We start from the raw sequence: 12,164 nt of genomic DNA, 5'->3' as shown, positions 1-12,164 counted from the left end.
CAGAGTAATAATATCACAAGTGTCCGAAAAATTAAGATTTTCCTTTACATCACTTGATATCGCATAAGCAACCTCTTGTGTAGTAGGACTACTGGCGATATTATTCTCTGTCTCCAGAGAGAAATGTTTGTCCAAAGTGAGCTTTCTAATGAACTTATTTAAGTCAATAATAGTGTTAAACAAATTAAAGCTGTTATTAGGACAAAACCCTAAACCATAGTTTAACACTTTGTACTCTGCTTTTGTAAGTATATGTGTTGATAAATTTACTACATTGCCTACTTGGGCTTGCTGCCGTTCTGGTTGTCCCTGAGGGTATATCTGTGTTGTACATGCTTGGGGCCCTTCCCCCCCCCCCTGTTTTTTGTTTTAGGGCCGGCCGAAAAACCTGAGTGTAATTCTCTGGGGTCACTCCTGTTGTGATATGTTCCCTGGAACTAATAGTATCTGTTACTGTGGCACCAATTGGTGGTCTGTGTGCTGGAGAGCTACTGATCTTAGACCTAGCGCCTCTTTTTGCCATACTATTTGAGTTCTCATTAGCATTTGTCATGCTTACTTGTGTAAGTAATTCAGGGGTTGGTAACATTAAAATACCCTCCCCATCTGATCCTGAATTGTCTTCACCAGATGTAGAAGCAGCAAAAGAAGACTGATCATCATCTGTTGTGTCAGTTGTCACAAAGGTAACCTTTTTCTTTTGTTTATTCTTTCTGTGTTTATTAGAGGGACCACTTTTTACCTCCCTGGTCTCTATATCTGACTCAGGGTTGTTTTTATCAATGCTCTTATTTTTATTTGGTCTATTTCTAGATCTCCTAGGTTTATGCCAAATGTAAACCTTATTCTCATGGTAGTCCCTCTGATCCCGCAGAAATTTGGTATGCTGTATGTTAATAAGTTCTTTCCTAGATGTTTCAACTACTTCAACTAACATTCTGTCAAACTCACAATACTCACTCGCTTCCTTAAATTTACCAAGTTCTATTTGTAATGCAGTAATTTCATGTCTAACTGTTTGCAGCTGCTCATTTTTCAGCCTAACAAGAATTCCCATTAATCTGAGTGAGCATTCAGACAAAACGCTATTCCATTCACAAATCAATTCTTCATTATTACCAACATCAAAATTGGGGAATTTTCTAACCCTTAGACCCCTAGGAATCATACTTAAGTCCAAGTATTTATTTATGAGCCAGGTATCAAGCTTTAAACATATTTCCTTAAGCCTCAGGATCTCCAGGGAGTAAAACAAATCCCCCAGTTTAATATCTTGAGATTCTTTCTTGAAAAAGTCCTCTAATTCTAGGCCTTCATAATCTGAGTCATTAGGTGGTAAGGGAATAATACTGTGTATTACCCGATGCTTCCATATTGCTTGGATAAATGTTACAGATGAACTAGAAAAACACACAGTCCTCAAATCCAGAGTGTGAGTAATATACTGGGCTTCAAGGATAAAAAGTAATAAAATGAGAGAAATTGTCCCAGATATAAAGTCACATTCAATAGGATGGTAGCACTCAAAGCCAGGACATCAGTGATGAGTAATAGAAACCACATATACCAAGGCTGTAAATAGTAACACAACACACCCCCTTCAATCAGGAATTATAATTTATATATGCCCCAATCCTTTCAGGCATCCACTGTTGCGGAATAGGGTAAAATTCAAAACTCACCCTTCTGCCTTAATGATTCGCTGTGGTCCGTGTCCGGTGGTGAGGAATACTTCAGAGGCGTGCTCCTAAGTGGGGACAAACAACGGCTGAACTGCCGGTTCCCCTGCAAGGATTTGCTTAACTCCGGATCCCCTACAGTACCAGACTTCCGGAACTCCGTAGCGTAGCGTGTGACGTCATCGGGGGCCTGTGAAGCCGGGGGTGTGTCGCGGTCAGCCAATCAGGTTCCCAGAAAACTCGAAAATCGAAAACCACTGATCCACTTGATTTCGCTTGTGTGTGAGGAACTAAAGAAAAACTGCTGCCAATTGAGGGACTCCTTGTAATCCCAAAGAGAACAAAAATAGAAAGGATGAAGCAGTAGTCGTCCAAGTGTGAATAAAAGTCCAATCTTTATTTCTCAATTAAAACATCACAGCAAAGGGTAAGAAGGTGCAGGCTGGTTGACTAGTTTCGGCAGAGTGCCGTAATCATAATCCTGCAGCCACTTAAAATTGTACATATTTAAAGGGGTTTCCAAACACAGTGATTGGTCAATGTTGGTGGGAGTGTGAATCCACTCCCTCACATAATTTAACCTCTTACTAAACTTTTATCTAGACCTGATCAGAGATTTGACCTTGTTAACATAGAGTAAGGCATTAGGAAATAATGATCACAGATGATCAGTGCATTTATGCAGGCTCAAAAATATATATAGATATATATATATGTATCTAGTGCATATGGAAAGATATACAGCACATATTCATATGTTCACAACTATGTCATAGATAGTGGTAATATAATATAAACAAGTATGCACATATTTATAGAAAATATATAAAATATATATAGCATCGGTATGTAGATAATCTATATTCATGCTAGTATAATCGTACATAAATGCATACATGGATATGACAATAATGGAATAATGCAATATGCTATTTGAATAATTAAATAAAACACATACAATAATAAACACATTTCCAAGTCATATATTCCTAAACCTATAAAATGCTTAGACCCTAAACAGTTTTAGTTCAAAACTCAAAACTAGTAGTCTATAAGCTAAATATTCCATTATTTTGGCTATGGAATGTTATGCAGTTGGCATAATCGCTCAAAGTCCTGTAAGTACCCATCGATATCCTCCGTGTCGGTATGATCCTTGAATGCGTGGTAGAGAATCTTAGCTTTCCCTGTACCAGCACTGGAGTGTACTGGTAGCCCCTCTCCGGGTCTCGGGGTGGTTTGTCGGGTCACCATCAAGTACTCCTGTACGTCTTATTAAAATTGCAAAACAAACACAACATAACATTTAAAAAACACAATAAAATTTAGACCTGTAGAACTATGGCTCTGCTACCAAGTCTAGATAGATTGTATAGGATATTCCAATTAGTGGATTGAGTTGGATAGTGAGGTTACCAAGACTAATCAATATTGGTATTGTATCCACATATGTATATATCCCTAGTGGAACACACCATTTGCGTATGTAGTTAGTATAGGCCTTCTGTAGATGAATATTATAAGTAATAGTACATCAGATACTACTGTATCAGGTTCTGATATAGGGTACTGAAATATTAATCTATAAATATAGATGTACTAGCGTGCAATTACTTCAGGACGTGCTGTAGGTAGTAGTATAGGGGAGTAAGAGATACTAATTGTACTAGCTCTGTATATACTGGACAATAATTGCAGTCCTGAGTTTCTTGTCAGAGGCTCATATTAGAAATTGCTGGATAGCTATCCGAGCAACTGTAGTACTGGGTTTTCTATATATTATATATAGTCACTAGGACTGAATAAATAAGGTAGCAGATGGTTCTAGTACATTGAAGTATTAGGCTGAGTAAGGCATTAGAGTGGTCTAAATTTTTTTAGGCATTCAACACCCTCCCCTGACATGTTTCGCCGACAAAGTGGCGGCTTTTTCGAAGGGGATTAACTACTGCAGTGTATATATAATCAGCACTGCTGTAAATTAATGCAGGTTACCCAGTACCATAAATTACTTTGCAAACAGTATTCTCCTCCTATTATTATGTACCACTCTATTTAAATCACACACAAGGAGATATATATTGTGGAAATACATTGTAAACTCTTTAATCCTGTGAGAATTAAACAGGATATAAATAGATTAAGTGTATACAATTCTATCACTATAGCTGGATACTATTTTGTCCACCTGGTATTCATCAAAGACTGAGTACAATACCTGCTTTATTGTGGGGATTTATTATAACGGAATAAATACTGTGCAATAAATTTAAAATCTATTTCAGTTAAATGAGTTCAAATACCTGAACCTCAAGAAAACGCTAAACGTCAATTCAACCCAACACACAATTATTTCTATCCTTAAGTGTATATACATGAAGAAACTCTTTTATTAAGATTCGTCCTTGGTACATACCCAAATAATATAAAAAAATGTTTGTGGTCTTTTACTAAGCCATTCCTTAGTGTTTTTACATCAATCACAGACATCATATATTATCCCAATAATACTATGAGCCACTGACAAAAGACGTGGCGACCAATTTAGAAGTGGGTCATAAACACTTAAGGATTATACTACTTTTCTGAAATAATAGTGAAACGTCAATCAATCCACACCAGTACTACAGTTGCTCGGATAGCTATCCAGCAATTTCTAATATGAGCCTCTGACAAGAAACTCAGGACTGCAATTATTGTCCAGCATATACAGAGCTAGTACAATTAGTATCTCTTACTCCCCTATACTACCTACAGCACGTCCTGAAGTAATTGCACGCTAGTACATCTATATTTATAGATTAATATTTCAGTACCCTATATCAGAACCTGATACAGTAGTATCTGATGTACTATTACTTATAATATTCATCTACAGAAGGCCTATACTAACTACATATGCAAATGGTGTGTTCCACTAGGGGTATATACATATGTGGATACAATACCAATATTGATTAGTCTTGGTAACCTCACTATCCAACTCAATCCACTAATTGGAATATCCTATACAATCTATCTAGACTTGGTAGCAGAGCCATAGTTCTACAGGTCTAAATTTTATTGTGTTTTTTAAATGTTATGTTGTGTTTGTTTTGCAATTTTAATAAAACCAATAAAGGTTAAATTTTAAACACACCACTTCACCACATCCTTCGATTTTGATGTTACTTTAAATAATCAAAGGGAGAGTGAAGTGTTATATAGATGCATACTTTTGCCCAACTTCTATGTTGACAATTTTCCCTAGTTAGTTCATGCATAAGCACTCAAGCTCAGGACAACACATTGTTCCTTTTATTAAAAGCAACTCCCTAATCTTAGTGTAGTGCTGTTGCACGCCTTTCTCCTTGCAAACTCCTGTACGTCTGCTGATGTCCGTGTCAGGAGCTCCTCCGAATGGGGTAGCGGAAAAAAAGCCAACCGGGTCCGCATCTCTTTTTGGAATTCAGTTTCGTTGTTTGCCATGGGTACGGCCGTAACTGCTACCCGGTCTCCCTCCATGAGCTCTGCAATCAGCCTTGCTTTGGTTTTATTGCTGGCAATAATTCCTCTCACCTCCAGTAATTCCTTCAATGCAGTTCTCTTTAGTCTGGTATAATCTGTCCCCATTCACCGTCTGTTCATATACATCACATGTCCTACGACTTGCTGTGCGGTTTGAATCCTGTCGCTTGCCACCAATTGTAGCAGAGAGGCAGTAGGATCTGTAATATATTTTGGGTAGGCAGAGACAAGCAAGTAACTACTCTTGGTAATTGTAGCAGAGAGGCAGTAGGATCTGTAATATCTTTTTGGTAAGCAGAGACAAGCAAATAACTACTCTTGGTAATTGTAGCAGAGAGGTAGTAGGATCTGTAATATCTTTTGGGTAAGCAGAGACAAGCAAGTAACTACTCTTGGTAATTGTAATAATAACCCCTTTCCACCAAGAACTAGACGACACATAGCTTGGGAGTCAACAACAACTATTTCTTCAACAGAAAAAACAAACACTTTTTAAAAACAGTCTCCCCTACAAGGGGTTTCCCAACTGAAACAGCAGGGAGTTTAAACAGTAACATACAGTTTAACATACATTTTAACCATTAGCCTAAATAACAATTCCTGCATAGTTCATAAGTGGCGAGGTTTGCCACAGTTACAATTTTTTGGTACCCTTGGGGAAGGGGGACCCAAGAGATGAGTGATTAATCTAGCGCAAACACTCACTTTTTCTTTATTAGAAGTCCCATTCACCCAAGCTCAGAACAGGAATCGAAAACAAAGAAAGAAATATAAAAAACGGAGACGTTAAGGAGATTGGCTTCATCCCCAAATGTCATATCCATTTTGCCACCCAGCTTCTAAGACCTCGGATCCCTCTGCCCACTAGGACTGGGATCCTCCAACATTGCCAAAACTTGTCTTAAAAGAACCCGCAGGCGAGCCAGCCTATAACGGAAGGCAAAAATCATCCCTTGCCGGATCTGCTGAAGACCCTGGCTCCGAGATTGGGGCCCCTGAAGCCTCAGGGGCCAATGCTTCCCCAGAAGTACAAACTGAATCGGGCGATACCACGCTCGACGGGCCTTGGTTAACGGAACACGGACAGTATCTTAGAAATACTTCACTTGGGAGATATAAATGAGTCAGAGCCATAGAAATGGCCGTGCAGAACAGTGCCGTAACAGGCGGAAACAAGCCACTCTCCAGTGAAGGAGGGAAGGCCCTAGGGACACCTGCGTGCGTAGCCAGGAAAGGGTCTTGGGCACGCTCCTTGCGGGTCATGGAAACCTCGGAGGCAGATGGCTCAACGCACTCTAAGCTCCCAGATTCAGGAGAAGAGTACTCTAGAACGGCAACCGGAACATAACTGATGGGCATTAATTACCCGGGCCATTTCATATTCATCACAAGACACATCCTCTGTATCAGAGGCATCTGTGTCACGTAAATCAAAATCTTCCATAATCTTGGGTTTAGAAAAGACAAAACTAACTGGCACCCTTTGACAACCCCAATGGCTGGCGCACTCACCACCACCTGTGAACCAGACAACCCACGAGCTAGACTCTCTCAGTCGCACAGTCAGCATATGGAAGTGAAAAAAAATAACGTAACCGCACCCGTCACAAGATGCACCATGCCAGTCACAAAAAGGGCACGCAATCTTGAGAGATAGCGTCATTAAAAGAAGGCCGTTATGTTCTGCAAAGGCTGTGAGCCTAAGTATAGCTACACATTGCAGATAGAACCATATAATGAACATGATTAAGTTCAATAACCCCCCTCAGGAGATATTAACCCATGATTCCTCATTTAAGATAAAAGGAGTCCCACTGGAACCCTACCTTGTTTCTTCAACAATACATTCTCATATTGAAATAAAATTAAACGATCTTACCGAAATCTACGCTGTGGAACAGGAACACGGCCCTTCAAGTGACACAGATAGTAGCCTCGCTTCTGACATGGACTTGAGTGAAGAAAGCTAGGCAGCGAAACTCTTCAACGCTGATTACCAAGGAGTCTGGATGGGTTCGCAGGAAAACTCTCCCTGCATCTCCGGACTCTAACTTTCATTCATGCTCTCACTGAGAGGCTGACAGGATTACTTAAAACTCCAGTCCCATTGCGAAGTGCACTACCCTCCATAAGAGACTATCTCGAACATCTGACACTTCTCTGCCAACCTCCTGTGGCGAAAGGCAAAGAATGACTGGGGGATGAGGGAAGTGGGGGAGGTATTTAAGCCTTTGGCTGGAGTGTCTTTGCCTCCTCCTGGTGGCCAGGTTCTGAATTCCTAAAAGTAATGAATGCAGCTGTGGACTCTTCCCTTTTAAAAAGAAAAAGATTCACAGGCAAGGATATTGCACCTAAATTTAAGAACTTCAAGGAGAGAGGTTCAATTGTTGTGAAGAAGGCTTCACGGCGCCCAAGAAAGTCCAGCAAGCGCCAGAACCATCTCCTAAAGTTGATTCAGCTGCGGGATGGGGGTACCACCCGTGCAGAGCTTGCTCAGGAATGGCATCAGGTAGGTGTGAGTGCATCTGCACGCACAGTGAGGTGAAGACTTTTGGAGGATGGCCTGGTGTCAAGAAGGGCAGCAAAGAAGCCACTTCTCTCCAGGAAAAACATCAGGGACAGACTGATATTCTGTAAAAAGTACAGGGATTGGACTGCTGAGGACTGGGGTAAAGTCATATCCGGAGAACAAAAGGTGAGCGCTACCATCAGTCCTGCGCCATGTAAAGCATCCTGAGAACATTTATGTGTATGGTTGCTTCTCAGCCAAGGGAGTGAGCTCACTCACAATTGTGCCTAAGAACACAGTCATGAATAAAGAATGGTACAAAAACCTCCTCCAAGAGCAACTTCTCCCAACCATCCAAGAACAGTTTGGTGACGAATAATGCCTTTTCAAGCATGATGGAGCACTTTGCCAAGAAAAAGTGATAACTAAGTGGCTTGGGGAACAAAACATCGAACTTTTGGGTCCATGGCCAGGAAACTCCCCAGAACTTAATCCCATTGAGAATTTATGGTCAATCCTCAAGAGGTGGGGGAACAAAGAAAAACCTGCGAATTCTGACAAACTCCAAGCATTGATTATGCAAGAATGGGCTGCCAACAGTCAGGATGTGGCCCAAAAGTTGATTAACAGCATGCCAGGGTGATTTGCAGAGGTCTTGAAAAGAAGGGTCAACACTGCAAATATTGACTCTTTGCATAAACTTAATGCAATTGTCAATAAAAGCCTTTGACACTTAAGAAATGCTTGTAATTACACTTCAGTATTTCATAGGAACATCTGACAAAATGATCTAAAAACAATGAAGCAGCAGACTTTCTGAAAATGTATATTTGTGTCATTCTAAAAACTTTTGGCAAGGACTGCAATTGCTGATGTACGCTGTGAATATAAGAATAACCTTAAATTCCCTATAATTTCTATTCCCTTTTGCTTTAGTGTTACGTTGTACATGCACCAAGCTTTTACCTTTCTCAAATTACTGCAAATGAAAGGCTAACGTCTTGCAATGTCATTGTGAGTAATACAAGTCATTGTATGCTAATTACCTGCTATAATATAGTTCAGTGCTTCTAACCTATCATCCATCAAATAGACATTTTCTGACACCAGTTATGGTTGTATGTTTCCTGCTTTAAATATATCATTTTTGTACAGTTTGTCTGGCCCTTACTCGTGTCCTTCAGGAAATGTTTCCAGAAGAGCACAAAACACTATAATCTATACGTTGCCTGACCACTCACGGCTAATAAGCTCACATTCCGCTTCCTTTTCTTAAATTGCTTATCACGGACCAGACACAATTTTAGTTGCATTTATGGCTCAGCTTAGGTGACTATTTACTTACATACATAGCTTAAAGGGATAGAAAACCCCAAAATTTCATTTCATGATATGGATAGAACATAAGATTTAAAAAAAATATCCAATTTACTTCTATTATTAAATTTGATTAATTCTCTCTTTATCCTTTGCTGAAGGAACAGAATTGCTTGTTGAAAAAGAATACGCACATATCCTACACTACTGGCAGCTAGCTGAACCCATCTAGTAGCCAATCACAAGAGACAAATGTGTGTAGGCACCAATCAGCAGCTAGCTCCCACTAGTGTAGGATATGTGCGTATTCTTTTTCAACAAGGGATACCAAGAGAACGAAGCACATTTGAAAATAGAAACAAATTTAAAATTACATGCAAGTTTAATTTTGACTTTTCTGTCCCTTTAAGCATACTAACTATTAGTGTTTTACATTCACAGGAGCACAAGTCACGGATGTCCTGTTTTTGTGCTTATTTGTGGTTTAGCGTAAAAGCTAACTGCAGTCATTATTAATGCTGACCCTTTGTATCCCAACAGGTTTCACTCCGTGAGAGATCTGTACCTCGGATGCAAAAGAGGAAGCAGAATTGCAGAGGGTTGGGCAAATTGGTACAAAAGAGGAACAGAATTAGACAATGATATACTGGAAGCTAAGCAACTGTTTGGTGAAGGTAGTCTTTTGTCACATTTGCTGTATTATGGCTCATATTGCAAGTACACCAAACATTACGCAACATGGAGTAACTGCTAAAGAGAAGAGCACTGCAGAGGGGTTCATTAACACATCCTCCATTTACCACCTCGCAGAAATTAGATACATTTTAAATAAATATTACTGAACTTACCCTCACATGCATAGGGGAAACTGCAGCCTTGCCTTATGATTCATCCTGATCCCACAAATCAAATCTGACAACATACGGCCTCAGGTTAGGTTAGAAAGGTGCCGACACACTGCAATGTAACTAATACACTCTAGATCACTGCTTTCCAAACCTGTCCTCCCTAGCAGGCCAGGTTTTCAGGATCACCTTGGGTGAGAGCAATCAGCTGATTATTTCACCTGTGCTCTAGTTCAGATATCCTCCTGTGAGGGAGGCCTGAGCACAGCTTTGAAAACCAATGCTCTAGAAAAAAAAGGTTGTGTGTCCCTTTAAAGCAACAGGACAGGTTTTTTTACACTTTCATGATTTAACAGATCTTGCAATTTTATTAGACTTTTCAATTTAAATCTTTTATTAAATTTACTTCATGCTCAGTATTTTTTTAGAGCATCACTTGTAGTTTGGAGGTGTATTTGGTACAGTAAGTGGAACACTAACCCCTTCGTCTCTGTGTTCTGCACACATATTCCTTTATTTTATAGTTGTCTGTGTATGTTATAATTGTATAAAGTCTGTCAAAATTTGATTTAAAAAAATTGCAATTTTGAATCACTTGTATCAAATTGTATTGAGAAATAAAAAAGGTCTATTTCATAAATAAAATTCCAAGAATGTTTAGCATCTAGTAAAGAGGAGTACCCTAATGTGCCCACAAACCATTATAAACAACCTGCTAAAATCCATAGATCAGCTGCCCCTGTATAAACCATTACATCATTTTGCAACCAACCAACAAATAAGTAAAATGCCCAACATGAAAAGGATTCACTGAACGCTACAGTAGCAGACCTATGCAACAGAGAGCCCTGGTGCAAGATTTGTTTGGTGCCCCCCAAAGTTAACTTAGTAAAAAGCAAAAGTAATAAAATACATTCTACTCTGTATAATGATTTTGAAGACAGATAGATGGACCTGCTACTTGAACTAATAAAAGGCTCCCTGCATTAGGATTGTACACATTCTGCTGCCTATGCATAGGCTGGCTGTTTTGGGCCCCCTCCAGATTTTAGGCCCTGGTGCCACTGCACCTGCTGCACCAATGGTAGTTCCGCCCCTGGAACGCTATACTTGTGTCAACGGGCAGAGGATTCACTGATCTCTATACTCGTGCCAACGGGCAGAGGATTCACTGAATGCTATACCCGTGCCAACGGGCAGAGGATTCACTGATCTCTATAATCATGCCAACGGGCAGAGGATTCACCGATCTCTATAATCGTGCCAACGGGCAGAGGATTCACTGATCTCTATACTCGTGCCAATGGGCAGAGGATTCACTGATCTCTATACTCGTGCCAACGGGCAGAGGATTCACTGAATGCTATACCCGTGCCAACGGGCAGAGGATTCACTGATCTCTATAATCATGCCAACGGGCAGAGGATTCACCGATCTCTATAATCGTGCCAACGGGCAGAGGATTCACTGATCTCTATACTCGTGCCAATGGGCAGAGGATTCACTGATCTCTATACTCGTGCCAACGGGCAGAGGATTCACTGAGCTCTATACTCGTGACAATGAGCAGAACAACGGGCAGAAGATTCACTGAGCTCTATACATGTGAGGATGGGCAGAGGATTCACTGAGCTCTATACACGTGAGGATGGGCAGAGGATTCACTGAGCTCTATACTCGTGAGGATGGGCAGAGGATTCACTGAGCTCTATACTCGTGAGGATGGGCAGAGGATTCACTGAGCTCTATACACGTGAGGATGGGCAGAGGATTCACTGATCTCTATACTCGTGAGGATGGGCAGAGGATTCACTGATCTCTATACTCGTGACGATGGGCAGAGGATTCACTGATCTCTATACTCGTGACAATGGGCAGAACAATGGGCAGAGGATTCACTGATCTCTATACTCGTGACAATAGGCAGAAGATTCACTGAGCTCTAAACACGTGAGGATGGGCAGAGGATTCACTGAGCTCTATACACGTGACGATGGGCAGAAGATTCACTGATCTCTATACTCGTGAGGATGGGCAGAGGATTCACTGAACTCTATACTTGTGACAATGGGCAGAAGATTCACTGATCTCTATACTCGTGAGGATGGGCAGAGGATTCACTGAGCTCTATACTCGTGACAATAGGCAGAAGATTCGCTGAGCTCTATACACGAGAGGATGGGCAGAGGATTCACTGAGCTCTATACACGTGAGGATGGGCAGAGGATTCACTGAGCTCTATACTCGTGACGATGGGCAGAAGATTCACTGATCTCTATACCCATGAGGATGGGCAGAGGATTCACT

Source organism: Bombina bombina, chromosome 3 (genome assembly GCF_027579735.1).
Source record: "Bombina bombina isolate aBomBom1 chromosome 3, aBomBom1.pri, whole genome shotgun sequence".
Classification (NCBI taxonomy): Eukaryota; Metazoa; Chordata; class Amphibia; order Anura; family Bombinatoridae; genus Bombina; species Bombina bombina.
The sequence above is the reverse complement of the archived record's forward strand: the minus strand, read 5'-3'. Positions refer to the sequence as shown.